General features: G+C 46.5%; 1 pseudogene; it reads right to left on the minus strand.

Annotated features, from left to right (window-relative positions):
* Positions 1–10,513: 10,513 nt before the first annotated feature.
* LOC123396684 lies at positions 10,514–13,335 on the minus strand (annotated as a pseudogene).
* Positions 13,336–14,675: the final 1,340 nt, after the last annotated feature.

Consider the following 14,675-nt stretch of genomic DNA (forward strand, 5'->3'; position numbering starts at 1 on the left):
TGTGGTGCACTTTGGCCTTAAAAAAGACGTCTACGAAGGACTCTTTAGTAACCTCCATTTGGAACAAATATGCATTACCAATCGTGAAGTTTGTTTGTCCATCGTATGTAGTGCGGTTTCTGTGGGGACCCCGACTTATGAGTCAAGATCGCGGAATGAACGTGCTCAGTGATCCCAGAGATCAATGCTCACCGAACACACAAATACTGAATAATAAGATTCTTACGTCCAAGTACCGAATTATTACATCACGTGACCGAATGGTCAAGTTCACAAGGTAGGGCCTATAAGGCCATATCACACTGATGCAACTAGTAGCAGAAATCGTAGGGCTAAGCGAGTGCCCATGCCATCAGCCTACACCAACATGCATTCTAACTGGGAAGCATCCTAGTTTGCACGGGCGTCTCCGAAGAAGTACTCATCTCCAAACTCCAGTCCTTCCATGTGTGGTCAATAATATAACCAGTGGCAAGCCAATGAGTACTTTTGAATGTACTCGCAAACAACCCATGATATGAACAATGCAAGTGAAGGATAACAATAACATGCTTCTTTGGTGGATATCTCCAGGTGGTAAATAGACATGATCACAGGTATGCATCATAAGTTAAGAACTACTTTCGAAGAACATGTTACAGATATCAATACATCTGCCACGGGCTGAACCACCCGTGTTCACCCTATATGCCAAGTCACCAAACTTGGTCATATCTTTACTTTCATAATAACTCCTTTTTATCACAACTCACACACACTTGGTTTATGCGGAAACAATTGGACGTAGTTTAAGCAGGATTACCAACTGTCCTTGACCGTGGACATGGATATTCGAATAGTTTTACACTCTGCAGAGGTAGTACGCTGGGCCCACGAGATCCACAAAACTTCTGTGTTATCCACGACTCGAGGTATATAACATACCGAAGGTAAGTACCTGATCAATGCCTTTCCCCTAACGATACTAGCCAAAGAGGTCCACTCGATTGGTACCCAACCCACATGTTGTACGTCTTACGAGCACCAACTCTGGACAGTATCAACCATCGGGGACCAATGGTGTGCCTGGAACACGTAAAAACGGCATAGTAACCCTACCTGGCACGACCCCATCACGAGAGTGACCACACATCACTCCCGCCACTAGTAATGTGGCTCTTTGCTAGCACCGACCAGAGTAATCAACACATCCCCGTCCCATAAGGGGTAACGTGATCGTACATGTAGGGTCGACACGTCATAAATCTAATCCCATTTCCGAAACCATACACACACAAATACCCGGTGCACCACTGCACCAAAAGTGGCCACCCAACTCATCATCACCCTCGGGCATTAGTGGCACCCGACGGGGTTTTCATAAATATTTGATTTATACCAACACATGCTCATGCTAATAATGCTCTAACTTTACTTGTCAACATGATACTAGCATGATCCTCATAGGTGGTAGGATCAAGCTCAATGCATGTGCTCCGGAGGAGCCATCGGTAACATCACTTCAATGATTTACCGGCACTTATGATCATATGCAACGGAAATACTTGCTATACTAACATGCAATATAACATATGCCTAGTCATGGTCAAAGGGCTGCTTTCCTTGGTCAGCTAGGTATCCCGGGTCTTCGAGGTCTTCCGCTCCGATTCCCTCGTCACATGGATTTTCTATCGTCGTCAAAAGATGAAATAAGAAATAGCTCACTCCAAAACAGATGACAAAGTCATTTTAGAAATGTTAGTTATTTCTGATAAATCTAGGTTGTTATTTTAAAAATATTTGCCCCTCATTCCAATGAAGGAATATTTTTAAAATTAACTAAACAGAAGCAAAACTATTCCAATTTAATCCTTTTTATCATTATAAAATGGAATAGTTGCTGCAAAAATTCAAATAATGGTTCTATTAAATACGACATATTTTTATAAGAATAAGAGTGGAAAAATTATATTTTTACACTCGTTAAATCTTGTTATAAAAATCTTTGAAAATCCAGTTTTTAAAATAAAGAAAAAGGGCTACAGCCCCTGGCCTGGCTTGACCTGGGATTGGGCCGGACCAAAGGCCAGCCAGCTAGCGTGCCCAAGCGCACGCGCCGTCAGGTTTGAACCTGACGTGCGGCCCCCTGCGGTCAGCGGCTGCAGGCAGCGAGGCAGAGAGAGTTGGGCCACCGATAGGTGGGGCACACCTGTCGCGGTTGTTTCCTACCTCTGGCCAAAGAGGGGGAGGAGCACGCCGGCGTGGCTACCGATGTCCTCGGGGCCCAACGAAGACGGAAATGGGTCCGGCTCGTCATCGCCTACCTATTGGTGGTCGGAACAACGATGGAGAGGCTCAAGTTCACCGGCGACGAGGAGGCCGCGATGGAGGAGTTTTGGCCGAATGTCGAGGGGGTAGCTAGGGCACGGATTAGCTTGGGAAAGTTGGGGGAAAGCTCCCTGAGGTCAAGGGGAGTGGTTTGGGGGGTATCGTGTAGCCAGAGATCGACCGAAGCTCCGAGCTGGAGGGGCCTCGGTCGATCTCGAGCACCGGGGCTCTGCTGGCTTGCTGAGGTGGCTAGGGAGGTGCTAGAGGTTGCTGCAATGTTGTCTGAAGGATGCTGGAGCAAGGGGGAGGGCTATTTATAGGCCCGCGACGGTGACCCAACTCGGGAGGGCCGGTGACTCACCGTGACGCGCATGGGGGTGCACAAAGGAGCTGGGGTTGAAACCACGGTCTCAGGACGTGGTTTTGGACTTCCAAAACCTACTGCGAGGAAGGGAGAGAGAGGGGAGTCGAGCATCAGTGGTCGCGCAACTCTGGACGATACTGGTGCGCATGGGCACGCGTCGCACAAGCTCTAGCGCGAGAGAGGAGGGGCCGTGATGGTCGCCTGATGCAGAGGGGCTGTTGGGAAAGAAGTTGAACATCTCGGGGGAGGCTCGAACTGGCCGAGGGCGTCGCTCCCACCTTGGAGTTATCTGTAGCGCGCCCAGAGCACAATTTTGGCATGCCATGGCATGCTGGCGCGCTCTGAGGTGCTTTGTACGGGTCTATGATGTCCTGGGCACTAGCTGGGATGAGGCTAGTCGTTGAAGTCTCGTGGGAGCTTCGGCTGGTCAAAGGAGACAATAGAAACAGGTGCTGACAGCTTTGAGCTGAAGCTTAGAATGGAGATTTTGGCATTTCTACTTTGAACCAGAGAGGGGCCAGTTGACTGGGGTTGGGCATTGATACTGGTAACCTAATCTAAGAGTTTGGGGCAAAGGGGTTGGGTTTAGCTATGGTTAGAGGGGCTTTTACCCATATGTTAGAAGGTGCTCGACAGTGCTTTGGGGAGGTTGCACCCGACCACTGGTCGTGCAACTTAACGGGATAGGGTTTGGTCATAAAACATGGGGTTTCACCAAGTTTGAGCTCCATTGGACAAGTTTAGCTTTGTAAACTTGAAAACTTCACCATTTGACCAGATATGTTCCTTCCAAAGATAGTGTGGGCAAACTAAGTCCCACAAATCCCATTTTTATTGTGGAACCCTCATTTGAGGTATTAGGCACTCTTGCAAAGTTTCAACATTATTGGACAAACTTTTCTATGTAGAATTGCTCTAACTTCAATGTGGACAGAAGGGGTTTTGCAGTTATTTGGGGTCCTTAATCACCTTGGATCAAGGTGAAATTTATGTGGACACGAAATATGGCTTAGGGATAGCACTGGAATTTTGTAGGAATTTATTGAGAATATTTCCTTTGGAAATATTTCAAAAGTTCAAAACAGACAGAAATGGTTTTTAGGGTTTTACTCAATATTAATAATGCAAATAGGGGTTAAAAATCTTATGTACGGAAAATATATGTCCTTCTGATCAGCTCCAAATTTAATCAGATTTTTCTAAGGTAGAAAAGTATTTTTCCATATAGGAATACCATTTATGGCCTCAAAAATGGACATGCAATTAAATTAGAAAAATAATTATTTTGTGGTTTTGGAGTACCAAAATAGTACTAGAATCAAATCACCAACTTGGGTAGGAACACTCCTTACCATCAAGGGCATGTAGTGCAACTCAAAGTAGGGTTTTACCTTGATCAGAAAAGGTTTTGGAAACAATTCAATCTTGTGAAATGTGGTTTTTATTATCACATGATCAAGCACACAAGCATACAATGACAATCATGGCACTCACAACATTAGTTTTGAAAAAGTTTTAATAAGCTCAGGTTTTTGCATTATAGAGAAAGATGGAAGTGAAAACAGGGTGTGAGAGACCTATCCCCCTAACAAGAATCTCGTCCCCGAGATTCCTAAGCTAGGTGCTAAAAAGGTTTGGAAACTCAGATTGAAGATAGTCTTCACGCTCCCATGTTGCTTCTGCTTCGTTGTGGTTGCTCCACTGAACCTTGAAATACTTGATGGTGCGGCTTCTGGTGCAACGCTCTGCTTCATCCTGGATGCGGATCGACTTCTCGTGGTAGGTGAGGTCTGGCTGAAGGTCGATGGCATGATGTTCAATGTCCTTTTAAAGATCGGGACGGTTTGGCGCTTGAAGACACTTTCGAAGTTGTGACACGTGGAAGAAGTTGTGCACACCCAAAAGTTTCGGAGGTAGCTCCAACTGGTAAGCAACCTCTTCACGCCTTGCCGTGATCTTAAAATGTCCAATGAACCTTGGAGCAAGTTTTCCTTTAACATGGAAACGCTTGGTTCCCTTAAGAGGGGTGACACGGAGGTACACCTCATCTCTGGGAATGGATTCCACATCTCTGCGTTGAGAATCCGCATAACTCTTTTGTCGGGACTTGGCTTCTTTTAGGTTTTCTCGGACAAGCTGCACCTTCTCTTCTGCCTTGTGCAAAACTTCCGGCCCAAAAATCAACCCTGCACCGGTTTCGGACCATTTGAGCGGGGTGCGGCACTTTCGTTTGTACAACACTTCAAATGGGGCCATTTGGAGACTGGACTGGTAGCTGTTGTTGTATGAGAACTTAGCGAACGACAGACAGTCTTCCCATTTGGCACCATGTGCCAAGACGCAAGCGCGGAGCATATGTTCGAGTATCTGGTTTACTCTTTCCGTTTGTCCGCCCGTTTGCGGGTGGAAGGCGGTGCTGAAAGAGAGCTTGGTTCCGAGGGCTTCTTGGAACTTCTTCCAAAATCTTGAGGTGAACTGCGTGCCTCGGTCAGATACAATCTCCTTGGGAACTCCATGAAGGCTGACAATACGATGGATATACAGACTAGCCAATTGGTTTCCATCATAAGTGGTGTTGACTGGAATGAAATGGGCCACCTTGGTCAGATGGTCGACAATGACCCATATGGAGTTATGCCCTTTGCTTGACCTGGGCAGTCTAGTGATGAAGTCCACGCCGACTTTGTCCCACTTCCATTCTGGCACTTGAAGTGGTTGTAGCAGTCCAGCAGGTCGCAGATGCTCAGCCTTGACTCGCTGGCACAGGTCGAACTTGGCAACGTAAGACGCTATTTCCCTCTTCATGCCATGCCAGCAGAATCTTTCTCGGAGATCTTGGTACATCTTGGTACCACCGGGGTGAATAGAGTAGGGTGTATCATGTGCTTCCTGCAGGCTCAAATCCTTGAGTTCAGCCTTGTTGGGTACGCATAATTGTTTCCCAAACCACACTACTCCTTGTTCATCCACTGAGAAGTCTGGGGCCTTGCCTTATTGATTCTTCTTCTTGATGCCTTCAATGCTCTTGTGACCCTTCTGGGCCTCCTTGATATCATCAACCAACGTTGGCTTGACTTCGAGGTTAGCTAGGAATCCTGATTCCACTAGCTCCAATCCAAAGTTCTCCATTTCTTCATATAAGGCGGGTTGCCTTTCCTTGAGCATGACGTTCAAGGTGTTGGTCTTCCTTCTTAAGGCATTAGCCACTACATTGGCCTTATCAGCGTGATATTGAATGCTGAGGTCGTAATCTTTGATTAACTCCAACCATCTTCGTTGCCTCATATTCAATTCCCTTTGGGTGAAGATATACTTCAGACTTTTGTGGTAGGTGTATATTTCACATCGCTTCCCCAGAAGGTAATGTCGCCATGTCTTTAAAGCATGCACTACTGCTGCTAACTCCAGGTCATGGGTGGCATAATTCTCCTCATGCGGGCGCAGTTGTCGTGACAGATATGCCACAACTCTGCCATCTTGCATTAGGACTCCACCGAGCCCGGTTCTGGAGGCATCCAATATATCACAAACTCCTTGTTGATATCAGGAGTTGCCAATACCGGGGCGGTAGTTAATATCTTCTTCAACTCTTGGAATCTTGCTTCACACTCCTGCGGAGCTGAGTCATGGGTCGAGCGATGCGGGAGAATCCTTCTACAAACTTGCGGTAATATCCCGCGAGTCCGAGGAAGCTCTTGACTTCCGTCACATCGATTGGCGACTCACAATTGGTTATAGTAGTAATCTTGGTGGGATCAACTGCCAATCCACTTGTTGTCGTGGTATGACCCAAGAATCCAACTTAGTTCAGCCAGAATTGGCACTTGCTAAATTTGGCATAAAGTTGGTTCTCTCGAAGCTTTTCCAACAATAACCTCAAGTGTTGCTCATGCTCTTCTTCGGACTTGGAAAAGATTAATATGTCATCAATAAATACAACGACAAACTTGTCCAGGTATTCCATGAAGACCTTGTTCATGAGGTACATGAAGTATGCTGGGGCATTAGTCAACCCGAAAGACATGACAGTGCATTCGTATAGACCGTACCGGGTCACGAACTCAGTCTTGGGTATGTCCTCACGTCGGATCTTCAATTGGTAATATCCATATCGGAGATCGATCTTGGAGAATACCTTAGCTCCATTTAACTAATCAAACAAGTCTTCAATCTTGGGGAGTGGATACTTGTTCTTGATCGCGACCTCATTGAGAGAACGGTAATCGACACAGAGTCTGATAGTCCCATCCTTCTTGGACACGAACAGAAGAGGTGATCCCCAAGGTGACTCACTCGGACGAATGAACCCTTTCCTAAGTTGCTCATCGAGCTGCTTCTTCAGCTCCGCTAGCTCTTCGGATCCCATACTGTAAGGCTTCTTATAAATAGGCCTTGATCCGGGCATGAGCTCTATGATGAACTCGATGTCTCGGTCGGGAGGCATCCCTAGTAGCTCATCAGGAAAGACGTCTCGGTAGTCATAGACTATTGGCACTCGATCGAGTTCTACCTCTGATAGGCTATTAACATGCGGTACTCGAGTGGTTACTGGCTCAGAGATGTACTTGACTTTGACCCCTTGGTCGCTTGTCATGGTAATAGCCATGTTGGCACAGTCCAAAATGCTCTGATGTTTGGCCAACCAGTCCATGCTGAGAATTACTTCTAGGCCTTGCGACTTAATTACAATGAGGTCCGCTGAGAAGCTTATCCCATTGATAACAATCCCGACCTTCCTACATCCTAGGTTGGTCCTCAACACTGCTCCCGGGGTTTGAATTGCCATTTGCCCGCTAAGCAGAGTAGGCTTTAAACCACACACTTTTCTGCAAATCTTTGTGTAACAAAAGAATGCGAAGCACCACAATCAAACAATATTGTTGCTGGGGTGGAGTTGACGAGGAACGTACCCAGAATGCAGTTCGGGTCTTCCTATGCCTCTTCTGTGGAGAGATGATTGATCCGCCCCCTGCTATGATGCTGCTGATTGCGGGGAGCTTGGTTCCTGCCTGGTGCTCCTTGGCCTTGGTTTGGTGCATTGGGGCGCGGTGCGTCGGGCTTCTTATTGGGACAGTGCCTGGAATAATGCCCTGTCTGTCCACATCCAAAACAGGTAACTTGTGCTGGAAGATTGGTCTTGACTCTGTTGTTGTTAGGTGGGTTGAATGCTGGCTTGGTGTTGGCTTGCTCCTGAGGCTGGTAGTTCTGGTGAAATGTTGGAGACTTGTACTGCTGTTGTTGATAATTGGGTCTTGCTGGAGCTGACTGCCATGGGCGCGGCTTCGGGTTACTTGCTCCTCCACTAACCATTAGCTTGCGCTTACGGGTGTTTTCCATACCACGACGCTAATCCTCTAACATAAGGGCCTTATTAACCAGATCGCTGAAGGTCCGGCATTGACAAACAACCATCTGATACTGGAGTGACTGCTGTAGTCCTTCCATAAAACGTTCCACTTTGGCGGCCTCGGTGTTGACATCTTCTGGTGCATATCTTGAGAGGAGGTTAAACTTCCGCAAATACTCCTTGATGGATTCACTGCCTCGCCTTAATGCTCGGAATTCCCGCTTCTTAATGGTCATCATTCCGGGAGGAATGTGAGCAGCGCGGAACCCTTCTTTGAACATAGCCCAAGTGATGACTTGCCCTACTCGCATGATCTAAAATCCATCCCACCAAGCTCTGGCTGTGCCTCCGAGACAGTGAGAAGCATAGAGGACTTTCTCACAATCATCAGTGCATTTGACCAGCACGAGGAGGTCTTCGATAGTACGAATCCAATCATCGGCATCCAATGGTCCAGTCGTCTCCGTGAATATGGGTGGCGTAGTTCGCATGAACTCATAGAGAGTAGAGCGACCATTGCCATTCCAGTTTTGCGGCGGGTTGTTCACCAAGACTTGAGCCAGCTGCTGAATAGCGGCATTATTGGCTTGACGTTCCTCTCGGAGATCTTGAAGAAACTGAGCCATAGTCAAGCTTTTAGGAGGAGGTGATGGCGGTGGAACATCGTCTTGTTGCTCGTGGTGATCTCCAGCTTGAGCTTCCCCTTTGGTTCCCTGCTGCTGACGTGAAGAGGCCGAGCCGGGGTTGCCGAAGGTGCTGGTGCGAGTTGCAATCACCATCCTGTCAGGGTAATAGACATGTCAATTTTCCGAACTGGGCGAAATCATAAGGGATGATGCTCTAGTAAAGAGGGGTGTGGTGCTGTGCTAGTGTGAAATTTTTAAACCAAAGGTTTTTGAAAAAGCTAATGCATTAGATTATAACAAGCGATGTAGTCTCTCACAAGCTGCCTAAGGCAGAATGCGACTTGCATCCAACATGCTTACACAACACTCATGGTTCACACGAACCGATACATGAACTCCTACGCTCGGGGAGAAGGTCCTAATTGCCTACGTCATAATACTAAGCGACGGACTGTACGGTCTCATAGGTGGGTTCTGAGGGATCTTCGTCTTCATATTCATCTTCATCAGTACTTCCCTCCTTTAAAGGGGTAGGAGAAGGAAGCGGTCCATCACGTCGTCTCTTGGTTGGTGAGGCAGCGAAGAGTTTGGTGTACTCTTCCGCGGTTAGGTGGCGACTCTGAATAGGAGTGGCCTTAAGCGGTGGTACTCCTCCTCGGAAAGCAATGCCTGATTGTCCTTCGGCTGCTCCTTCCTTCTTCACCTTGCGGTTCTTCATCTTCTCCACGCGGAGTAGATCCTTGACTTGGTGCAGCTCTTGGCGAATTTTTGTTGACTCCTTGATCAAAAGGTGTGTCGAAGTGTCAGAGGAGAGTCTGAAGTAAGTCTGAAACCTTAGTGGTGTCCCGTCCTCAGAAGATGGGTTGAGTGTCCAACTCCCGTCTATCCCATCCTTAACAAAAGGTAGGTGACGAGTAGCTGGATCGTTAGCCATCTCAGGAAGGATGTCGCGGAGACGCACAAGCGCCTCTCGTGCGGATGTCTCCATGGACAACATCAAATCCTCCATCTGCGGTCCTTCAAAGAACCAGCTAGTCGGGGAGTCATTAGCCTTCACTATCACATCCACACAATATTTCTTAGTGTCGGCGTTGACCCAGTGCTCGTGGTAGAGGAAGATGGGTGTGCGGCGTACATGGCCCTTCTTGAGGCTATCACACAAAAGTAGGGGCTTTGTCTCCAGAAGCATCTCAGGTATGGCAGCCATCTACAAGATGTAGAGGAGAGGGTTAGCAAGTTTTTGTGGGTGCAGAATCTCAAGTTAGGTTCTATGTGCACTAGTCATCTCGGCTATAGTCCATGGTACCTAAGGCTTCCTATAGTCAGGATGGCTCTGATACCAGCTCTGTGGGGACCCCGACTTAATAGTCGAGATTGCCGAATGAACATGCTCAGTGGTCCCAGAGATGAATGCTCACCGAACATACATTTACCGAATAATAAGAGTCTTACATCCAAGTACCGAATTATTACATCACGTGACCGAATGGTCAATTTCACAAGGTAAGGCCTATAAGGCCAAATCACACTGATATACCTAGTAGTGGAAATCGTGGGGCTAAGCGGGTGCCCATGCCACCGGCCTACAACAACATGCATTCTGACTGGGAAGCGTCCTAGTTCGGAGGGGCGTCTCCGAAGACGTACTCATCTCCAAACTCTGGTCCTTCCATGTCTGGTCAATAATATAACAAGTGGCAAGCCAATGAGTACTTTTGAATGTACTCGCAAACAACCCATGATATGAACAATGCAAGTGAAGGATAATATAACATGCTTCTTTGGTGGATATCTCTTGGTGGTAAATAAACATGATCATACTTATGCATTATAAGTTAAGAACTACTTTTGAATAACAGGTTATAGATATCAATATATCTGCCACAGGCTGAACCACCCGGGTTCACCCTATATGCCAAGTCACCAAACTTGGTCATATCTTTACTTTCATAATAACTCCTTTTTATCACAACTCACACACACTTGCACTACTAGGAAAAGGGCTATAGATAATATATACACTAATGGCGCACCGACAAGTGGTGCGCCACTACTATATAGCAGTGGCGCACCATGTGCAGGTGCGTCATTAGTGTGATGGACACTAATGGCGCACCACACACACGGTGCGCCACTACTAACAAATTTGTTTTTTCGAAAAATACTAATGGCGCACCGGGGCACAGTGCGCCATTACTAGTTTTACTAGTAATGGCGCACCACTCACCCAGTGCGCCACTACTATAAATTTTTTGTTTTGAAAAACTACTAATGGCGCACCACCAGCTGGTGCGCCATTAGTAGTTTTCCAAAAAAAAAGTATCTCTCTCTGCTCGATCGCGACCGCGAAAAAGGAGATGGCGACACAAACCCTCACCACTCTCTCCTCCGTCTCCCTCGTCGCCGGCGCCTCCGCCATGCTCCGGCTGCGAAGCTCCATCCTCGCCCATCTCCTCTCTTCTTCTCCGGCCGCCTCTCCCGCATCCCCTCTCCACCGCCTCATACTCGTGCCAGGGATTCCCGTTCCCACTTCCCACCAGCGCCGCCACATGCCGCCGGTCGCCGATCCCCCGCCTCCCGCCATCGCCGCCCCCCTCGCTTACCCCGTCGCGCTCTCTCTTCCCCTGGACGCCGCGCTCCTCGACAACGACCCGCCTCTGAGCCTCCCTCCTCTCTAAGGCCGACCGGCCGACCGCCGACCTGGATCTGCATCGTCACCGGATGCCGCCTCGGTGAGCTCCTCTTCCACTGTCTTGCGTGTGCTAGCTGCTCCCGCTTGAGCTACTGGTGTCGTGTTGCTGCTTGCGTGTGCTATTGTTCTGTTGTGCCATGGATCGATGGGTGGTTGTGCTGAACTGCTGATGCTGTTGGTTGCTGTTCTCAAACATTGTCAGTTTTCCAACCAATTGATAGCCAATATCTTAGACTTGCTAGCAATTGGCATGACAATTATTGGCACATAGGTGAAGTACAGATGCAAGAACAGAAATGCATCTGCAACTGGTTAATATACCAAGTGTTTACTAAATGCAAGTAGCAGCGCTGATGCGAATGCGATGTGCCGTGCTTCCTAAATTCCAACTGTTGGTCGGTATCTCTTATGTTTCGACATGCCTGACTCATGATCAAAGTATGCATTGTAGCTGTGAAAGTGCTCGGTTTATGGTCACTTCTTACTTGGTTCTTTGATTTTTCTTGCTTACGATGACTTATTTTATCGATGAAACTATTTATTGCTCCCCCAGGCTGTTTGTGGTTAAATCTAAGGATGCGATCATGAATGTCACTGGAGGGTGCCCGTCCGCCGTCCTGTGGTGGAGGAGGACGCCATGGACGCCGTCTCGCGCTCTGCACGTACCAAGGAAAGAAAGAAATTCTCATTGTCACATAGGTTTGCTGCCTATTACCACATCGCGTCAGACGAATTTGTCTTGGTCGTTACTTCATCCTGGAGTTGGTGTGATTCCCTGTCAGCTCCGATTTTCCGCCCACGGAATTCTACACGGATGAACAGGGAAATTAGGGCCAAATCCTTGCTACAAAAGCACAAAGATGTGGTGTGCTCGTGTCAGTTATGAAGAGCAGAGTGTTAGCTGCACTTACTGCCCATGTGAAGAGCAATGTGACATCTGCAGGTGTGCTCCCTGAATTTTGTACCTTGTGCAAGCATCAAAGATTTTAAGGTAAGAGCTGAACAACAACTCATGTGGGACAATTGGATTAATTTGCTGGAGAAGGAAATGTACCGTAAAAGTGAAAACGGCAACTGGGAAGCTGCTCTCTTTGTAGTTGTGAGGGATGAAGAGTGATATCTGACGGCAGGTGATCTTGATTTCAGGGTCAGGCTCACCTACATTGCAGTTATGGAGCATAGATTAGTAGTAGGTTCTATGAGACAAAACTAATCAACGTCGGTCCCGGCGACAAATATCTCTGTCACGTGAATTGGCACTGATTTACTGTCAGTCAGGATTGTACCATCATACACAGTCTATGATATTGGGAACAAGCCATGGTAAGTGCAATTCTTCTCTTTCAGATTCCAGTCCCAAGATCCGATACCAGCTTTATCTATTCCCCTGCAAATTTGAACAGTAAAGTGTATCTTTGGCTGTCATAATCAGATGAATGAAATGCAGGCGAGCTTGTGACGCTTTCACTGCTTACTTCAGGACATCGGCATTCAGTGCGGACAACACCGTGGAGTAGCTCTTCCCGCCGGGACGCAAAACGAATGCCTAAGACAAGTAAAAATGATGAAACATAAGACGTTTTTTTCACAGTTAATTGAGCATTGCAAGTCATGAAAGCAAGCAAGTGTAAATTTATTACAGAGAACTGGTTGGCTAGGATAGGCTTCTCTTTAAAGATCCCGGGGAATATTTGAAAATGCTGAAAGTACCCTCTGTAGCTTGTCCCTATGTTTCCTGCACTGAAAGAAGAAAAAGAGAATGTGCTTTGAATAGAACTGCCATCTGAAGTTCAGTTAGCTGCATGAAAGTGACAACCAAGGCCAGAATCAAAGAAAGTACTTGCCCTAGTGCGCCGAGGGGTACCCCGCGGTAGTAGTTATCCATCCATTTCCTGAAAGGATCATAGACCGAAAGCCTTGGCGAAACAGGATAATGCTCAACACTATCGATGAAACTAGTTATTGCTCCCCCAGGCTGTTTTCCACATGTTGTAACCATCTTATAATATGTGAAGTCTATAGTCAATTCTATATAGTAATTGTTTTCACATTTTCAATTTGTTCATTTTTGTAGTTTAATTCTCAGAGTTCTTCTATCTCTCCTCAAGGGGGCCTTGGGCTAGGGGTTCAGGGACCAGGTATCCCTTCTGCCTTCTCGTCTCAGCTACAACCTCATGAATCCCAAATTCTTGAGCAATGTAATGGCCATGCATTATTTCTAGTATACATAAAGTTGGAGGCTCATCGTGTTTGACTAGTTTTTCCTTTCCATTAAGAATTTATCAATATGTGCAGACGCTGGGCAAACAAAAAGTGACGAGCAACAAGGCTTGGCCGATGATGCTGGTGTGGAGTCTACTGCAACAACTGGACCGATTAAGCACACCAATGAAGATGACACGAAGGCTCCTTACTCGGTACGGTCCAACTTTTTCATACATGCATACTCATGAAAGAAGTGAAACAAGGTGCATACAATTAAGGACACCATAATTATCTCTGTGAATAATCAATAGTGTGGAGTTACTCACAATAATCTATGCGGCATTTCTTAGCTAGATTTCTTAGAAGGATTTCCGGCTATTTTGCTCATATTTTAGAAAACTGATCATGTGTGATGGCCCATCTTCCTTGCAAAATAGACTTGAACTGGTCACGTCAGTTCCAATCTGCATCTCTTTTCATCTTGTAGGTTTCCATGCGGATGCTCTTTGGACTACGATATGGACATGAATGCATTTGTTTTAGTTCCAAATATTACTTACTAATGCCCGCAAAGTATTGTTGTGTATTATATTTCCTATGGATCTATGTATGTATGGATGCTATGGAACTATTTGTTGGAAATATGCCCTAGAGGCAATAATAAATTAATTATTATTATATTTCTTAGTTCATGATAATTGTTTATTATCCATGCTATAATTGTATTGATTGGAAACACAATACTTGTGTGGATACATAGACAAAACACTGTCCCTAGTAAGCCTCTAGTTGACTAGCTCATTGATCAAAGATGGCCAAGGTTTCCTGGCCATAGGCAAGTGTTGTCACTTGATAACGGGATCACATCATTAGGAGAATCATGTGATGGACTAGACCCAAACTAATAGACGTAGCATGATTGATCGTGTCATTTTGTTGCTACTGTTTTCTGCGTGTCAAGTATTTGTTCCTATGACCATGAGATCATATAACTCACGGACACCGGAGGAATGCTTTGTGTGTATCAAACATCGCAACGTAACTGGGTGACTATAAAGATGCTCTACAGGTATCTCCGAAGGTGTTCGTTGAGTTAGTATGGATCAAGACTGGGATTTGTCACTCCGTATGACG

Source organism: Hordeum vulgare, chromosome 5H (assembly GCF_904849725.1).
Source record: "Hordeum vulgare subsp. vulgare chromosome 5H, MorexV3_pseudomolecules_assembly, whole genome shotgun sequence".
Classification (NCBI taxonomy): domain Eukaryota; kingdom Viridiplantae; phylum Streptophyta; class Magnoliopsida; order Poales; family Poaceae; genus Hordeum; species Hordeum vulgare.